Below are 20881 nucleotides of genomic sequence, written 5' to 3' on the forward strand. Positions count from 1 at the left end.
CTCTTACTTATGCTTTTACTTTACTAGATTTAGGTCCCCATCACTCGTTAATTGGACCCTTTATAAGTCTGAAAATATTTCACGGGCATATATATATCTCTGTTAGTAGTGTTACTTTTTTTTTTTAAATAATTCGTTACGTGCAGGGGCTGGGGGCAGGGGCGTGCACAGAAATTTTGGAGCCCGTCACAAATGCCTTTTACGCCCCCCTTTATATTGTTTACCCCGAAATTTCAATTTTAAAAATATTAGGCCCCCTTCAGGTTCGGGTCCGGGCCAATAGGCGTCCCTTCTGCCCCCCCCCCCACTGTGCGCGCCCTTTGCAAAAGTTTTTGTCGGATATACTTTCATCCATAAGCTCATTTCTTTTGCATTGAAAAAGGCGTTCCTTATAACGCACAAACACGTGTCTGCAGTAATCTGCAATTTGTGCTTTTTGACGTTGTTATTTCTTACTTTACTTTTCAGCACAAAGTTATTTATTTATCTCATTCAAATTAATTCTGGTTTGCAGAAAAATTTAATAAAATGCAATAAAAATAAAGCACAAATTTATAGGGCCCCTTGCGAATCCCCCCCTCCCCTGCCTTGCTGGGTCTTTCGGTACGTTGTCACGGCACTGATTCTAAGCATCTTCGAGTAAGGAGAGGTATTGAAAAAAAAATTTTTTTTTCAATACCTCTATGTTTTATGACTATGTTTTATGCTCACTTAAAGTTTCGTAACTATCATATTGGTGGTCAACGTAGACAGGTAATCAACTTACAAGGGTGGTCAACTTTACAGGTAATCAACTTACAAGGGTGGTCAACTTTACAGGTTTTACTATAGCTAGTTTCATTCATTATTATTATTATTATTTTCTTTTTCAAGACGTGAATATGTGAAATGAAGATAGTTACGAAACTTTAAGTGAGCATTGTTAATAAAAACTGTCTGTTGTAAAAGACTGAAATTTTAAAAACGTTTCAAAGTAATTTAAAACCATTATACATTTTATGCTACTTTATAAATGCATGTAAATACATCTTAAACTAAATATTTTTATACACTATGTAATGTTAATTCATATTAAGCTTGAGAGGAGAGCGAACATTCGGTATGTTGGTATGTAACTAAAAGCTTGATAGCCATCTTCGAGTAAAGAGAGATATTGAATATATATATATAATAAATAGTATATATTTACACTTTTGACTTGATTTATGAATAGTTACGCAACTTTAACTGAGCCGTATATGCTTAAAGTTACGTAACTAAAGTTACGTTAAAAAATGCTACTTAGAAGAGGTAAATTGGAAAAATTATTGCTCTTTATAATTATAGCTGATTAACTTTTGAGAACGATAAATCAAGAATTTCAACTAATATTTTTAGTTGTACGAGTTCAGAAAATAACCGAACTTTTGGTTTTGAATCTTCATTATTGACTAGTGTGATACCCGCACGGCTTTGCCCGTAGTAGAAAATTAAAAAATCATTTGGTTCGCCTGTATGTTTACAAATAATGGATGATGAATTTCTATCCAATTTGCTATGTTCATTTACTTGCCCATGGTACGGTTTCACGTTATGATAATTTGGTTATTTACTCGTCCACGTTGTGATAATTTGCTCGGTAAAATTTTCTTAAAATTGGAATTCGAAAAATCGCTTCGAGGTGTACACCCACTTGCTGTATACTAATTTTGTGCCAAATTTCATAAAAATCGGCCGAACGGTCTTGGTGCTATGCGTGTCACAGAGATTCGGACAGACATAGATCCATACATACATCCAGACAGAGAGAGATCCTGATACCCTGACAGAGAGACTTTCAGCTTTATTATTAGTAAAGATTAGATTTTACAGATTATTCGTCCTCTACCCGTTTAAAGTGCTCCCCTCCCCTATTTGCACACTTTTGACAGCTATATTTCCAATTTGCAAAACAGTTTTGTATAACTTCGTTTGAAATGGCCTTCAAAGTCTATGACGATTTTATTTGTTTAAATAAAGAAATCGCAAAGAGCCAGATCTGGCGAGTATGGAGGCTGAGGGAGGACAGTCATCTGACTTTTGGTACAAACTGGCGAATTAACAATGCTGAATGTGCTGGTGCATTGTCGTGGTGGAGAAACCATGTGTTGTCCCGAAACAACTTTGGTCGCTTTTTGCGATTTTTTCACGTAACCGTTGTAAAGCGCCTTGATAACACACACAGTTCACTATTTCACCTTGAGCTAAGAATTCAAGATGCACAATTCCGTTGAAATTGAAACTTAAAACATTGTGGATCACTTACGACATTGGATTCGGACTGACGTGCTTTCTTGGGTCTTGGAGATCCTTTGCCTATCCATTGTTAAGATTGCACTTCTGTTACTATGTCGTAGCTTTAAACCCAGTTTTCGTCTCTCGTTGTGATCCTTTGCAAAATTTCACCTTGCATCTTTGCTTCCGAACACCACACATTATTAAAAACGTCAGTAGCAGGGCAATGTAGGGCAATGTTAAAATAACTTACCTTTTTCAAAATGAACAACTTGGAAATTTAGCTTGAAAATTACAGTACATAAAGAAAAAACTATGTATTTTATTATGACACTTACATTGAAACATTTTTAAATTTTGGCAGTAAATTTGTACATTCAAAATACAGTAAAACCCATCCTAACGGACACCACTCTTATGCGGACAAAAAATGTCCCGTTAGTGTCCGCATTATAGGGATTTTACAGGATAAGGAAAATTTTCACCTTTTTTTTTTTCATGGGGTAAAAAATAAAATACTTTCTTTGATGAAAGATTTTCTACTATATTTTTTAAAATAGTTTTGATCAAATGAATTAATAACTGATATAATGAATGAATAAACGAATGAACACGCTAGAAATTTGTAATATAATTTTATAAAATATGGGCATTAATAAATGAGGCAATAATATAGTGAATGAATAAGAAAATAGATGAATGAGCAAATAAGTAAGTGAACTTCTAAATTTTTTGAATGTTTATGGATTAATTAGTGAATGAATACGTAATTGATTTAATAAATATTTGTATAAGTAAAAAAATGAACTATTTTACTTTGCCTCATCCACTTTGCTAACATGAGTAATTGGACAAAACATTCAAAATAAAAATAAGCTCAATAATTAATCAACAAATACTGCAATGAATATTAATGGGTGTAAAAATGTTCATAAAAGCTTTATCATTTTATAAGAACAACAGTAGTTTTTCCACTTACAACTTATTAAAATATGAGTATGTGTTTTTGATAATTGCTTTCTCATATGCTTTGAACTTCAGAGGTAAATATTTCTTGACTGGAGTAGCCTACATATGTTACTTCATAGTTAAAATACTGTCAGAATGATGGTGCTAAAAACAGGGTAAATGTTTCACCATTTCACTTATTCCACTTTTTCCGTTTGCCCCCACATTCCCCTACTTACGCACGTCGCACTGAAAGCACAACAACATAAAAAGTAAAAGAGATATCAACAATCCAAGAGCACTTGTTTGCAAAGGAAATGTAGCAGAACAGTATGCTGCCGGCCACACGTCGACGTCGCTAAGTATCCCCGCTTGCATGTGATTCTAAATGTTCGGTTATTTTCTTTTTAGAACTCTTATACTAAATTGAAACAGACCAAGTCTTAAAACAAAAACAAGAGAGAGAGAAAAAAAGACAGACAATAATTAGTAAATTCAAAAAAAAAAAAAAAAAACAAAAAAAAAAACGACTACCAAACGAAATCCAACTCATAGAAAACATCACAGAATACTTTCCTGTTAAATGGACTTTATCACTGCTCACAAAACATTTCATTTAAATCATTTTTCGATAAAGAGCATTCATGTTTGAAAACGTTTTGATCGATAATGCAAACGATTTCGTTTTTTGAAAGTATATTTTTCAGCTTGAAGTTATTTCTGCTGTTACGTTTTTTGCAATAAAGTTTAGGGATAGCAATTTAGATTTATTACGAAAGTATTTTAATGCAAACAAGAAACAAATGTAACATCTACATAAATTTCTTTTTCTTAAATAAAAATAACGCAGGAGAAACTCCGTATAAGAAGGATTTTGCCATAAGTAAATTATCAATTTCTCACGATTGTGCTTTTCTCCTTAATAAAATCTGCATGACTGCATGTCGAAATATATTTAGCTGAGGCTCACTGTCGTATTTTATACCATGAGTCCTGGTGGGGGTTTTTTACACAACTAAAATGCTGCTTTTTGATTGCTCAACGATTTCAAATTATTTCGTTTTCGATATATGCTTTTTAGTTTCACACAATGCAATGTGTTTCTTCTAAATAACTTCAGACGATTCCCAAGAAGCTATTAACTCTTGTTCGCAGCATTTAGTGTTTGGTTTGAATTGAGTTTATCCCTCAAATGCTAGGCAGAAATGAATCTCTCGCCTTACTGAATGAACCTCTCGCCTTAGTGAATGAAGGCGGGCACAAATCCAAACACCGAGGGAAAAAGTAAATAGATGAAAGGGAAATGTAATTTTAAGGTCGATTTACTAGCTATTTGATAACATACTGCTGGTGTTTTTGGAAAGAGATCTTCATGGTTTAACGCTTTGTTGCTTTTGCATGAAACTCATTCTTCATCATCTCAAACAACTCTGATAAATGTATACTCTAGTTTATTGCTTTTCCTCAAAAAGTGTCAACATTTTGGTATTTTGCTTGTTTTTTTCTGGGGCGTTTTTGGCGTTTACAAGGTTTTGACATTTAACATGTGCCTGCGTTTTAGTAAATATTTCTCGAGTCATCTTTAAGCTTTTAAAGATTATTATGGGACAAATATGTCCCCCAAGTTAAAATTCATTTTATAAATTATCGGAATGCAAATAAATTGAAAATTATTTTTTATTTTCATGTTATTGAGGTATCAGAACATTAATGTTGGCAAAGAGAAATGCAAAAGAATCGTAATATTAGTTTTCCCAAAGCCTACTAGTATCGCTAGACTTCGTCCGATATTTTCTAAACTCTTTGTAAAATATGTATTCTGTGCAAAAAATAGTTTCATTTCATTGTTTTAACTTTCAGAAACACTTTTAATGTATACAATATTTCTGAATGTGTAGTATGAATAATACATGAAACCTTTGCTGAAATCATTTTGTAATTAAAGATATGTGCTGTTGATTTGCACTTATGATAATATAAAAAGTACCCTCAAGTTTGACATGTGCCTGAAGTGTTTTTTGTAATTATAAAAAGCACCTTTGCTTGACTTTTAGATCAGTAGCTCTCAAATTGTTAATATTGCAACCCGTGATGCGGATCAGATAAATACCCAGTGGGTAGGTAAATATTTTTTGGGTATTTTTCTGGGCATTTTCCCTAGGCTTGGGTAAATACCACAAAACTAGTCATTTAAGGGGAAAAAATGTAGGGTGAAAAAATGATAAGTTTTAATCTAAATACTAAACAAAATATGTATAATTGATATGTACATAAATAGTATACAGTTTATACTATTTTTTATTGAAAAATTTGAATAAATTATTAAAAAAATAAATTGTGAATTGATCCACTTGCAGTCTAAAAAATGTTGGTGGTTCAATTCTCCTTGCAGATTTTAAATCCAATGGTGCAAGAAAATAGTCTAAAGCAGTCCAATCTGCTTGATGGTTTACCTTTTGTTTATGAAGCACATAAGCATTTGAAATTAGACAGTGTTCAGCTGAAGACATTATAGGAGTATTCATCATATGATTGTGGGAAAATTGAGAGAGCATGAGTTTACTAGTATCGTGAAGTTTGTGGTGAAAAGTGTTAAAGTAGCTTAGCAAATTTTAAATGCATCAGTTACATCTACTGATGAAGAAAGAACTTTAAGCATTTTCAGAAAAAAAATCTGACTGTGTGGCTAAGCTCAAATATATATCCTATAAGGGGAAGCAGCTACATTATGAAAGGGGAGACAACACGAAGTGAATAAGAACTAGAAATGAATGAAAGAGCAATTACACGAAAAAAAAAGAGCAATTATTTATAAGTGAAGGATTTCTTAACCTAAAAATAGATAACTTGTACAATTCAGATTACAGTTCAAAACCAAAGTCTGACTCTGAAATATTTGAATGAATCCATAGTTTTATCTTAAGATGGGGAATAAATCGTGATATGTTTTATTTATTACTTTCAGAAAGATAGAATTTAAGTTAAGATGCGATCTTTCTTCCCTTTACTTTATTTGCTTCTTGTTTTTTAAAATGTTATTTTAAGAATGTTTTAAGCAGGGTTGTTTTTGCAATGATTTTAAGGACTTTGAAATAGCATAGCAATCCCCACTTTAATTCTTGCTATCATTGATTCTGATTTCCGCTATCAATTCTCTTCCTTCGCCATTTAAAAACCAAACTTAACATTCTTTCCTATTGAATTCACCAGTTTTTCTTATTTTTAAAGTTGGCAATTATATTATTACTAAAAAAAGGTAGAAGTATAAATCAAGTATTGCATGAAAAATGCATGATGTTGCATGGTATTTGTGTGTCTTAATTTTTTATTTTCGTTCCATAAAATTAAAAATGTGTAAAAAAGGTTCAAATGTTTTAACTTTTCTTTACATTCAATGTACAATATTCATATTGCAATATCCTTACACGTGGATATTTTGTTTGAATAGAGTTCACTGGAACGTAAATACCCATTTTGGGTATTTACCCGCGTATATGCCCTCAAAAAAAAAAAAAAAAAAAAAAAAAAAAAAAAAAAAAAAAAAAAACAGATATTTTACATCACTGATTGTGAGCCACTTTTTTGAAAATCAGTGTTTAGCGACTCACTTCATTTCCGATGCATTGAATGTTTATTTTTTGCTGTGTGTATTCTTGATATCGGTTGAATGAAACATTTTAAACATCATTAAGGTAAACTCATTAGTAGTGGCCAGTGCTTCAGTAGTGGACACTTCAAGTTTTATATTTGAAAAATATAGGATTCCAGGTCTCCCAATGGATTCAAAAGTGCATCAAATATGCACGTTTAAATCAATTGAGAAACCTGGAATCCTATTTTTTCAAATATAAACCTTGAAATGGCCACTACTGAAGCACTACTAAGCACTGGCCACTACTAGCGTGTTTACCTTACAATAAATAAACAGTACCTAGTCTGGCCAAACATGCTTAAAAATGAATTTCATAAACAAAAAGTAGGAATCGTACGACGAAGCATTTGTCACCAAATTTATATTTTAAAATTAAAATTTCAATTTTTTCTCAATTGTCATCATTTTACATTCAAACCGAAAATTTCTGGATTTAAAAGCTGAAATTGACAAACATTATTTGGTTCTTTTTAATGAAACAATTTTAGTACTCTGCTTTTAACAATTCTCTTTCTAAAGAATAATACCAAGTCTTATCGTGTTGTGATCAGCAAAAATCGATTCGCTCGGATGTACTCTGTACTGATAAACTATGACTAAACTACCTCCCCGCCCCCTCGCAAAAGGTCATTTATCACAAAGGAAAAGTTAGAAAAATGATTTACTGTGATACTTTTTAAAATTTGGTAATAGTTTGGCTCTGATAACTTGAACTCCGATGGATGGAAAATTTTAACTATTTTCAAATTTGATAAATTGTGTCTAATAAGTTGAGAAGAAGGCCGGTTTGCTTTTCTAACAACGTACTGTGATAGTTATTGTCCTTGTGCCAATAATTCCTCATCTTTCTCCCCAATCAGAAATGAACTCCTCTAACGTTAGATTTCTTGTTATCAGCAGAGCCGTATTGTACCGTTATTTCTTTGAATATCGGCAGTTTTTTAAACAATGATCTTTTACCGTCTTATTAATCTTGTTGAATTAAAGAAAAAAATTGTTCTAGCGTTCTCGTATTCGATTAATTTATATGCATCTTCTAAATCACAAAATGGCGAAGAATGAATGATCAATCATTTTGATTTCAGATGTTTGAAAGTTTAAATGAACTGTTATCAATTGCTTAAATATTCTGAACAATCAAAACATACTTATTTTTAAAAAAATGCATCCATGTTATATTTTTCAATAGTAATAATTTGTTTTATTCTTATTTCAGCATTAAAGTGAGATTTTCTAAGTAGACTGCCGATGTCCACCTTCCTTTTTTTCCAAGTTTGTAGCTTAGGACGCCAATGTACAAGGTAATTAATTTTTTAACTTTATCAATGCGAAGAATTTTTGTTGTGGCATTGAAACAAATTCAAAATGACATGGGAAATTCCTATAACAAAAATTATAAGAAAATTTAGCAGTCAGTAATCCTATAACCACAGAAAAGTAAATAAAAGGTATAAACGCTGGGAAAAGTCAGAGAATTTTTGAATTCCGGGTAAAAGAATAGAATTTGTTTTTTGTTTTCCACTGGAATATTTTGGTAATATTTTTATTTCAGGTAAACAACGTTAAATGTTTTTTTTTCTTAACATTTATCTTTTTTTTACTATGAAAAATATGTATCATAGAAATTGGGTATTGAAGCTCCTTTTATTTATTTATTTTTTTATTTGTGAGCGAAAAAAGAAATATATTAAAACTATTTTCTTTGCTCTGCTACTAACATTGCGATTTTTATGCACCTGTATAAGTACTTTTTTTTTTTTTGGTATCTTGTATTCAAATACTAGAAATAAGAGAAAATGAAACTTGAAATAGATTAATATTAATATTTAAATAAAATTTTATAATAAATTTAAAAGCATGTAAAGCGATTAGTATAATCAATGATAATTATACTATATGAAACAGTATCTTTTAAAATGATATTAAAAAATATATCAACAGTTCGATGTCTGGAAATTGTATGCTATCGGTATGGAAAAGTAAGGGACCTGAAAACGTCAAGGATGTCAGGGGTGATCTGGAATCAACATCCTAAAACAAATCTGTAAATAATCCTTATTATATAATATCTTTTTATATATATATCCCTAGCCCTTAATCTTATTACGCGTTTAATTCTAACTGAATATACGTTTATACACCTGCTTAATACTATTTTAGGGTCTTCGTTTTCCTTTAAAGCCCGTAATGTCAATAAAGGTTAAGTGACTACCGTCTTGGGTTAAGCTTATCATCGACTTTCAAGTGACGCCATTTCATCAAAAAATAAACGTTTCAGAAACGCTGACTCAGGAAATGATTTTGAGATTGAAATTGATTCAGATAATGAACTTCGGGGGGCATCATGCATGTCATCGCGAAGAAAATCATCGGAGCATGAGGCGCAAAATGGAAAAGCCTATGTAATGATGATTTCTGATTTCCACGTTTTCTTCTCGCAGCTTTGGCGGGAAAAGTATGGCTTGTCTTTAATAGACTTTCCCTTCTTGGATATTGAAGATTCTCGTGGGTGCGATTGATTGGTTTCTTATTAAAGTGACCAAGTTGAAAGCAAGGTCTTGATCGATTATTTTTCGATTATGTTTCAAAAGAGGGGCCTGAAAGTTGGAGTAAATTCAGGATGGACTTACAAGATGAGGTTTTCAAATTAATTGATGAATCCAACATTGTTTGGCACGAATTCGCAACAACGCCAATTGTATACCGTATTTCAGAAAAAAAAAGTTGAGTTGGAGAAGAAACTATTTTTTTTACCCTCAACGTTTTATTTTGCCATTTCACGGAAAAACGGACATTTTGTCCTGCACTTAAGATTATATATTTTATTAAAATCAATAATTTAAAAGGGTAATCAACAAAATTTTGTTTCTTAAGAAATTAAAAGTCAAAAACTGTGTCCATGACCCTTGGAAGTTATTACTTTTCAATGAAATATTTGAGCCGTTATGTGTGGGAAAAAATGACGGCTCTTTCGTGGGATGTCGTCCTATTGGATGCAATGAAGAAGGGGTTCACTGTAATTCTTCAGCACGTGTATGCAATTTTCATTGTAAGTTTTTGCCAAACAACAATGGATGTCATGTGTGTCAGAACTATGTTTATTCTCAATTAATTAGCAAAAATTCACTAGGCAAATCTGTATGCGTATGGTATACATGTGTTTCAAAGTTAGAAGTTAAACTGGAGAAATTAGGTAGAGTGGGGCTAAAAGTGCCGTTTTTGAGAAAACAATCAATTTTACTAAAATGCAATGTAGCATTCCCAATTTGCAGACGAGTCAACGAGGTACAATTGATCGTGTTGTGGGGCGTGTTGTGCCGATGCTGAGGTTGGTGGTGTCGATTGGAAAGCAAAACATTTTATGTGAAAATAAATAGTGTTTGAGCAAAAAATATCGACAGTTTAATTTTGTGCTATGCCTTATTAATTATATAATAACGACTAACTGTTGTTTTCATATCGTAACGTTTATTAAACTGAATGAAAAAAAAAACGGCATTTCTTTCTGCTTAACGTAAATCAATTTATCTCAACAAAGTAATTTTTCTTAAAAAATCTCATTTTTTTGGCCTTATAACTAAACATTTGGTAACACTATCTAAACGTAATCAGCAGTTTAATATTTTTTGGTTAGCGTTTCTTTGACAATAAACTTCATTTTATCCGTTGTGAAACATTATTAAATTTGTCTTAAATTATAGATAGATCTGCTCTCTTAGATCTTAAATTATAGATAGAACGCTCTTAAAAACGTTAATCTGAAAACAAGCCTAATTCACGTGGAAAAGTTTTCATTTTTTTTTTAAATTACGCCCACCATCTTTCTTTCAAACATAAGGCGTCTTGCTATCCAGTATAACAATGAAGTGGCTTCAAAGGGTGTTAGGGCCTGGAAGTCATCACAATTATGAATATTATGAAAAGAGGAGCAACTATAAAGATGCTGCCCTGTCATTGGAGAAGTCCCATCACAGAGCACATAGAGTGGTGAATCTGCCAGGTTGATTCTATGTAAATGGGCCTGTAGATAGTCATGTCCAGTAATGGTTCGGAAAGAGGCAACTCACAGGGCTCTGGGAAGGAGAGAAAGGCGCGCACGCAGTTCATCATCCAGAAGGCAAGGATCAGCAAGAGAGATGGCGAAGGTTGTAGCAGATTTTGCGTTACCCAGGGTGCACCACGAGGAGGCCTGCTACACTACACCCCATTACAGTTTTCAATTTAAGGCCATCTTTTATAACTGCGACAGCAGGGGTGCCCACTTTCCCAAGCACAATGGCGCACCCCCCCCCCCCCCTCCCACACTCAAATGCTGCGGAACACGCCTAAGAATGAGATAAAAAATACCTGTCAAAACGTCCCTCCTCCCTCCCCTAAAATTTCAATGGCGCATTCCCTGGCGTCAACAACTCTTGGAAGAAACTCTTTGGTTGTGGCCCCTCTTCTCTGTCTTTCGTAATGTATCCTGTATCCTTAATACACCAGGATACATTACGAAAGGGATACATATTTACCTCAATACATCATTTTAATAAAATCGTTTATCTCACAAAATATTTAAGCACCAATGTTTAAAATTTCGGAATTACGTTTTTAGTTTTTTTGCTCTTAAGGATTGCAATATTTTTTACTAAAAGAAAAAAAAGTAAAATGTGTGTTTCTTTCGGTGAAGGAATAATTTAATTCCTTATTACAGACATGCCAATTCTCCCGCTTTAGTGTTCAACCTCTAGCCTCCTGTCACTACAAATATTTCTCCAACTTTTGTAAAGAATTAAAAACGTCGCTGAACTTGGTCACTGTAAGAAGTACCGTCAAAAATCTTTTTATCTTAGTAAAGTAGTGAAAACTTACGAAACCTAATGGTTTAAAGCAAAGGAACCAGATATTTGTCATATCAAATGTGAGGAAAACGTGTTTCTGAAAATGCAGTGAATTTTCTTAAAAATGAAAATTGCATAAATCATTATTTTTATCTTTAAAGTTGTTCACCTAATAATACAAATATAATATCTCGTGGACAAATTTTTCAATATTTTCTATCTAAGAAAATGGAAATTATCAACTTTGCATTAACGATCATCTGGTTCCAAAAAATAAAAATGTCTTTCGCTTTTCCGAGTAACGAATGAATTATTATAATATGACGACTTGCTCAGAAGTCTCTCATATTTAATTGAAATAAAGTGAATAACTCGTGCGATATTAAAAGTTGAACTGCTGTTAGATTAAAGTAGATTTTACAAATGCAGTATTTTTAATGATTCTGTAAATTTGAATACCGTGAGGAAATGGTTAATGGTTAGTTTACATTTGAATGTTGCTAGTACATTTCTTAACAAATGTGAATTTGTAAAGGCAAAATATGTTATAATGTTGTTGATGCTTAAAGATATATTGCATACTTAGCTTATGATAACGTGTTTGAGATTAGAATTTAATGATAAAATTTTGTTTTGCATCAAAATCTTGGAAGATTATACCTTAATATTATGTGCCTTGAAATCTTCTTAAACATGCAAGAATACCGAGCTCAATGTCATTCAAACAAAAATATTTAAAATATTTCCAATAAAATTCAACATCTAAAAAATTTTAATGCGAATTTAAAAATCTGCTTTATTATCACTATATAGATTCACCGTATTCCAAATTAAACGTTGATGACTTTACCGACAAAAGACTTATGTTTTCCTCTTCTAGTGATTTAAAAAAAAAAAAAATGCACAGCTTGTATTATAAATTCAATGTCCTGTTTTTCTCAAAACTCTCTTATTGTTTGTAGTGCACGTTCATATAATTGCTTTTGCCTAATTATTCCTCTTTTCGCACATTTTCCCACATGGTTTTGTGCTCTAGAACTTGTTTTCGTCCAACACTTTTGAGGTTGAAAGTATTATCTCAATAATAAAACTTTGTCGTGTTCATTCGACATGATTCATGCATTTTGATTCGCAACTAAAGTCGTGAGGGACGAATTTTACTTGGCCCCAATTTCTTTTATATTGTAAAACATTCCAGCAATTTAAAATCTTGAGTTTTTTTTTTATTTGGTTATTTTATTTTTCAATTTTAAATTAACTTAAAATTGAAAAGACTAAAGTCAAAACAAATTTTGATAATTTTTTCTTAAAATGTCCTTGCTGAAATGTATTGATCAAACGTTCCAGACAAGACTTTTTACTAACTTACTGTCTGCATTTTTTTTTTTTTAATTTTACTGTGAAGCTAGTATTGGCCGTATAAATCCCTCACCTCTTCTTCTTTTTTATAGTGCTTAATTTATTTCAGAAAACAAGTATATTTTCGATGTTATTGAAAATGATGTCTTATGATTATAATATTACCAATTTATGCCTTTTTTTTTAATTTCTAGTGTTTGTTATATGTTTTTTTTACTGTTAGAAACTTTAGAAATTAAAAAAAAAATCGATTGAGCAAAAATTATTAAATTACAGGTTTGTAATTGTGAGCCGAGAAATGTAAACTATATTCTCGCCAATCATTCCTGTGAAATTTACTGCTCACAGGAAACGAACGATAAGACTACAAGTTTCATTTAGCATTTTAGAAATATTTTTCCGACACGATTAACGATTAGATTACTCTAAATTATTTTCAAATATTTTAGAACTAGTGAACGATATCTGTCAAATAAAATAACAGTAAAATTTCTAAATAAATGAAGTGAACTGAATTCCTACCATTATATCAAAAGCATAACATTTGTCAGCGAAAAATCATTCGTTTTTAACGATGTTATGATCGGTCTATCATATGACCGTATTAATAACGAAGTGAAACATATTGTGTTTAGTTTTTAACGCTGTACCAAATCTTCCGTATCACCGTTCTTAAAACACGTTCCATATCAAGCAAAACAATTTCTATGATTTTCTACGTGCTCGTAAATTTGTAGTTGTTTGCGAAACTATTTTAAAGACAACTTTCTCTTTTAAACTGATTGTAACCTATTCGCAAATTGACAAATAAAACTAGTCGAAAAAAAAAAAAAAACATTCATTCGGGGGTGAGCAAAATGGAAATTAAGGTCGATTTTTGAGGGAAATTTTTTTCGCGAATACGATACTTCCTTTCTTGTAAAAGGAAGTAATAACTGGATAACTTCGATACATGCATGCAACACATTTTTGACAGCTTTTGTATTGGATTTAATTAAATTGAAATACAAATTAATGCTTTGAAATTGTCTACCTAGCGTTTAATTATGTATTAGCATTTATCTTATTGCTTTAAAGCAGAGAGAAAATTTATGTTATTTTGAACGAGGTTAGCGAGCTATTTTGTTTTTTAAGTCACACCCAGCAGCTGTTGAGTTTGAACCATTTAGGCGTGGTCAAAATCTTTGTTGACAGCAACTTTTTGCATCACAACTGCTAACTTGCCTTTTTTGCTCCTAAAATACAATATGATACGCTCGTATATATCCTCCATCACTTTTCACATGCTAAAATATTTTAGATATCTTCCTTGTGAGACATTCAACGAACTTAACTCAAGCGTAAAATCTCGAAACTATTTTCCTGTGTCGTCCTTTTGTTTAACTCGCTTGCGAATTTACGAGGACCAAACCGGATCTCGAAAGGGTTAAACCCCGAAAAAGGCTTAAAAACTCTTGTATTGCTGAGATAGCCTTGTCCTTGTTGTCTTTGTTATGTTACTTACGATATTTACTGCTGAAAGGTGGAATAGCATGGTGCGCTTCTAAATCGGTATTTCTTTGATGCACATCCCGTGACCAGTCCAAAATATTGCTCGGTTTATTGCGTAAATTCACATTATCGTGAGACACAGTTGTTAGTTCCGGTGGTAATTATCTTTTCTCACCATAAAACGATTTGTCAACGATATTTATGAACTGGTAATTTTTCCGACAAGTTGTTTATTATGTGTAAACACATTTGCATCCGTAATTTTCTTTAATGAGCTTAAAGCGTGGGAAGGTACGGAACCTTTTGAGGTACTTCAAGGAAACTTTCTTCTACAAAGAAAATGAAATTTTTAAGTAAAATTTATTGCTTTGTTTTTGAATTTCAAGAATTTTTGGAAGAAAAGGCCAATGTTTTTGATTAAAAAAAACTGGCAGCTTCCTGAGATCGAATCATCTGGTATTGTATCTTATTTGTATATTGATGCACTTAAACCTGCTTTTGTGCGGACTTTTTTTTGTACTTTTTTTTAATGCAATCTTTTTTGTGCTTTTTAATGAAAATTTCAATCAGATTGGGACTCAATTGATGAAATTATTTATAAAAGGAGTGCGAGGTAGTATCTTCAAGTGACAAGGACACCCCGATGGGAAGTCGCTGTGACCTCCCAAAAATGTCCTTATTCGGAAAATTTTGTCCGACTATTCGGCAGAATTATCATCACTTGCTTTATTTTGATTTTGTTTAAAGGAGCAATTCCTAGTAATTTCGTAAGTTTTTGGGTTATTTTTTAAGTGAGACTTTTTTTATGCGGTTCCTATCCACCGCATAAAAATAAGCTTTGGGTGTATTTTAACCCGCTTTAAACATTATATTATACCTCCTGCTTATAAATACTATAAAATATCTGTAATGACTTATAGGAGCTTAAATAACGGCATTAGTAAAACATTAAGAAACTCTAATTGATGAAATTTGTTCAATATATTTTAGTTAGTAAAATTATAAGTAAACTGATCAGTGATCATCTATTAAAGAGTAGCAAAAGTAGCTTAACAGTCGGACAACAAAAATTTTGGATTCCTTAAATCCCTATTTTTGTTCCTATAAAAGCTATAAAACTTTTCTTTCTTTCTATAATACAGTTTTGAATTAGCATAATGTTAGTTTCTAGCAGAGGAGACATGATATTCCAACGTTAAGTGGCATCGTTTTTGGATGTGCAGCAGAATTACTGAAATTAAATTCATTTCTTATGAAAAAATATTGCAACTTACCATATCAACAGAAAGAATGAATGACAGTCGGGAATTTCAACGTCATATTGAGAAAACTTATCTGGTTCAAACTTGAATCTTTTGTTTCGATATTTTTGTAACTGAATATTACGCATTCAAAATGCAGCTTTTTTAGCTTACTTTTTCCTATACATTCCTTTAAGATAGCTTTTGCTTCAATCTTGCATTCGAATTCATCCTATTTGGAACTGTACCTAACATCCAATTATTCTCATTGTAAATCTATGTAATATATTTACTGGCCCTCTATGTAACAATCTGTGATTGTAGTGTTGCTTGACATGACAATTCATTCGCTTGATATGACTGTCGACCCAACAAACTTCTGCATTATAGTTATTCTAAAAAAAAAAAAAAAATCTAATGACAGATTTCAAGATAGTATGATAAATGTATTATGTACGTTAGTATATTAAAGTATACTAACTATTCAATAAAGGAATCGGTAAAAAAGGTTAATCTGTGGTAAACCAAATTACGAAATTAACTTGCTGAGCAAAATGTTTGGAAAAATTTGCTCCGAAAATATCAATTTGCCGAATGGAACTCGAAGTTTTGCGGAATGGTGATAATTTTGTCGTAAGGAAATTTTTGGGATGTCTCAGTGACCTGTTATAGGGCCCTGCACTCGATACTCCTTTACAAGATAAATTCATTTCGGAGACTAACTCTGGAAAAATTAATTCCATTATCTCCAAAAGTTGTAAGGATTTTTTTTTTCAATTATTTTTGAACGGAATATTTTGGTAGTTTATACGTTTCGCTGAAAATGTATTTTCTGACGTCGATGTTAAGAAATATATGTAATAATCTTCAATAAGTCTTTAACGGTTTCATCGAAGAAAGGTGAAACAAAAAGCATTCTGCGAAAGATTGGTTTAATATTTTCAAAAATGCAACAGGAAAGATATATTTAGCACAATAGACATATAACTACAGTGCTTGACACTCCTCAACTATATATATGGATTAAATAAAATAAACTAGGAAAATGTGCTCGATTACAAAAGGAGGGGAAAAAAGAAAAAAAAAAAGGAGTGGATAAACTAACTGGTGAAGCTAGAGTAATGCACAAAAAATTCGTATAATCTTTTCAGAAATGTTTTATGTGAAATATATTTAGTCAAATAGATATATGAAAACATACTACTTAATATTTTTTGTTTCGCATCACACATTATATAAATTAAATAATACGTAGTTTCATTAGCAAAATATATCGGCGAAGCGAAAGCTGTTTTTGAAAAAAATGGTTCAACTTTTTTCTTTTAACTTTTTTTGTTATTTCTTATGCTGTTTTAGTGTATTTTTTTTTTTGAAATTATTTGAAGCATGGTTTATGGGGAAAACATTCAGTGAAATTGATATAAAACATCTTAAAGGAAAAAAGAAATACACACTTCATTACATTATTAGATTTACTTTTTGGAGTAAAATCTCGAACCAAATGATTTAAAGCTATTGAGAAAAAAGCTTTTACTTAAGTAGATCTTCTTAACTTAATGCAAGCAGTTTAAGGCAGATAATATTTTAATATGTTTACCAATCGCTTTTGTATTTGATCGATAAAATGTTCCGCGGCACAAAACAAAAATCAAAATCTAAGGTCGTTTAGAAAATGGAAAAACGAAAGTAAATAAACTACAAATCTTTTCTGAACTTCAGTTATAGTACGTATTCTTCCATGCTTTGATTTTATATATTTTTTGACTTTTCCGTTCCTTTAAAAACATTCGGTTGATGCACAAATAAATGTCCGACGCTGCGTCTCTTGTTTTCGTGATGTGAACTCTCGCAAGTATTAGTGGAATTATTATATTACACAAAGTGACTTTTAAGATTTTTTACAATAATTTTATTGCCAATTTTGAGAGCAAGATACATTGAACAGCATCAAACATTCAACCAAAACTATTATAATGTCAAAAAAAAAACAGGGCAATGGGGGGGGGGGGAGGTTACACTGGACTTTTGGATCACTCTTTAAATATACATACGTGACTTGAAAATCAAAACAAAGTTACTTATTTGCTTTCTTCATGGCATTTGCGGGAAACTTTTTTTTGATGGTGAAGCAGGTTTTGACCAATTTATATTGAGACTTTTTTTCCCTAATATGGACAACAAGACAATAGATTCGTCGGTGCTTAGAACAGTTTGAAGTTCTTGCTTTATAATATCTCTATAAAAATTAATTGCATTGGTACTTATCAGTTGCGGAGAATCAGGGGGGGACACTGTCCCCGCACTTTTTTCATCATCAAACATTCCCTCAACGTTAAGATTTCAATTTCAAAACATTCTGGGGAGGTTACCCGAACATTAACGACATCAAATACTGTTTAAAATTTCAGTTTTAAAACTTTGATTTTGATTTTTTTCCGGGAGAAAATCCCCGAGCGCACTCCCTCCTTTATTCAAATTCGAAGATGGCGTTATAATTTGCGTTACAAAGACTTCAGTTTGAGGGGGAAAATTCAGGAAGAGAACCCCCCTAAATAGCGTAAAACCGCGTTTTTAAGACTCCAATTTAGAAAGAAAAAAAAAAAAAAATCCGGAGATTTTATTCTGAAGTCCCCAAAAGAAGTTCAGGACTGAGTTCTTAGGATTTCATCAGTTCAAAAAAAAAAAAAAAAAAAAACTGGGAGAACTTCCGAACCCTATCGTCCCTTCTTCTGAAATAACGTTTTAAAGGACGTTCAAAAAATGCTTTAAACTTTGCAAAATTTCTGCGAGAGAACCCCAAACCCCTTGCTCTAAGTTGACTAAAGATTGCTTTAATTTGCGTCTTTAAGACATCAGTTTCAGATTTTTTTTCCCGGGAGAGCCTTCCTTATCCTTACATTACCAAAGACAGACCAAACTTCTTCGTTTTTATTATTATTATTATTATTATTAATTAAACTTTATTTAAAAAAAAAACATTATGGGGACAACCCTGGAAACTCATCTCTATTCCCCAAACGTAGACAAAACGCTACCAAAACGACGTTTTTCAAATCACAATTCCAAAACATTTACGCGGGAGATCACCCCCACTCGTCACTCAAGATAGCCTAAAATAGTCTTTAACTTCCTAAAAAAATTTGCCCCCGCACTTATAATCCCCACTTGCCTCTGAGTGAAATGGTGAAATATTTACCTTTTACTACCCCCCCCCCCCGCCCTCAAACTAACCCTTTGAACTAATTTGAAACTTCAATCAGCTATTAAAAAAATCTAAACCTTTTTAGCTATTGGAACTGTTGGAAAATTAAAAAGGTCTTCTTCAGCTTAAATAGCTGTTGTCATCCAAGTCTTTTCATCCATAAACTAATTTTTTTGCATTGAAAAAAAGGTTTCATGTGGCACCGAAATATGTGTCTATTATTTGTAATTGGCATGTTATCGGAGGAGTGCACCGGAATTTTGGGGCCCCTCACAAATGAATTTTACGGGTCTCCCTCGATATTGTTTACTCCTACGTCCCTACATATATTTCACTCCTCATTTAAAAAATCTCGGACCCCCTTCAGGCTCGGGCTCCTGCCAACAAGTGTCCCCCCCCGTGCACGTCCCTGTATGTAATCATGTAATAGTTTGAGAATTTCATCTTCAACTAAGCTTTACAATTCTTTTAAAAAGTAATTATGCTTATTCATGCGTTTGGTTGCCGCATTGCAATCAGTGTTATTGCATCCTGAATACGACTTTTAAAATTTTTAAAATAAATATGGCACATTAAAGTTAAATTTCACATTCACAATATGAAAATGCTTCAACAATTCGAGATGTGCCGAAGGCTCAAAAAGTTGGTATTAAAATTAATTACTTTCTGTACCATAGAAATTATGGAGGAATGGCATTTTCAGGCACACATACTTTTGCTTTGTTTTGTGGAAAAAGTGAATGAAATGCTATTCATTCAGTGTATGAATTCATTCATTTCCGTGTTGAAGTAACGTTTCCAGGTTTATTTGAAATTGCCTCGGAGTTTGACCTAAAAGTTTCTCCACTGTTTGCATTCAGTAGAGACGAAATTGATAAAGCTCTCAAAAACCGGCATAACTATATTTCTGAAAACATTCTTCAACGAAAGAAAATAACTTTAACGTATCTTAACTAGTCGTTGAATTGCTTAAAAAATTGTTATGCTTTTCCGTTATTTAATAATCTACTTGAGCATTCTTTAGATAATAGTTTTCCAACCATTATTTTGTAGATAATAATGCGAATATTAACAGGGAAGAAATTCTTTAATATATCTTTTTAAACTCAAATTATACACAAAATTGGTCTTTTTATGTGTTTCAAGTTTTATTGGGTCATTCCACTGAATTTCGACAACATAGGTTGCTAGACCCATTTATATTTTTTTTCGTATTTTTCATGAAGAAAAACATATTTTAACGGAATTAAAATCCATTTACAGAAAGTATCTAACTTTGTTTTATCTTTTGTTATAGCGGGTCAAAAGTTGCCAACTAGCCCAATTACTCAAAATTTAATACTTTGCTAATGCCGTATATTTCGTAAACTAGTACAGATATGCAAAAAATTTAAAAACTACTGAAATCTGTAAAAGTTTATGTCATATAAAATTATAGCTTTATCGGTGCAAAAAAAATTAAGGGCTGTCTAGAACAAGGTGAAATATTAAGCAAAATACAAGCTTTTGAAAAGAGTCTTATTAAGGGAAAGAGATAATACTGTAATTTTTTTGAGCATGATATTTCAATATACAAATGTGCTCTTCAAAATGATAATAAATAAATAAATAAAAATCAGGCTGTTTTTTCCCTTTGTTTCTGAAATGTAACCATTTAAAATTCGAAACTTTTCAAAAATCACTTTTTTTAACAGCTCATTACTTAAAAAGAGGATGTAGCATTTACATTAGTTTTGCCAAGGTATCTTCTTTTTGTAATATTTACAATGTGCGGGCATTATGTTGTTTAAATTGGTCTATGAGATACTAACACTTGAAATTACAGAAATGATCATCAACTATGTGGGACTTTTATTCTGTATGGCTTTCTTGTTGAGGCATTTTTAGGGGCAGGGGAATCAATCGAAAAAAA

The 20881-nt window shown here is 31.8% G+C and overlaps 1 protein-coding gene across 1 annotated transcript in view; it reads left to right on the top strand.

Annotated features, from left to right (window-relative positions):
- LOC129231459 (latrophilin Cirl-like) overlaps positions 1-20881 on the top strand; it is a 384954-nt gene that overhangs the window by 62388 nt on the left and 301685 nt on the right. The window contains exon 2 of the mRNA XM_054865781.1: positions 8070-8154. The gene's annotated coding sequence lies outside the window, so the exon portion shown is untranslated. The remainder of the gene's footprint in view (positions 1-8069; positions 8155-20881) is intronic.

The sequence above is a fragment of the Uloborus diversus genome, chromosome 10, assembly GCF_026930045.1.
Source record: "Uloborus diversus isolate 005 chromosome 10, Udiv.v.3.1, whole genome shotgun sequence".
Classification (NCBI taxonomy): domain Eukaryota; kingdom Metazoa; phylum Arthropoda; class Arachnida; order Araneae; family Uloboridae; genus Uloborus; species Uloborus diversus.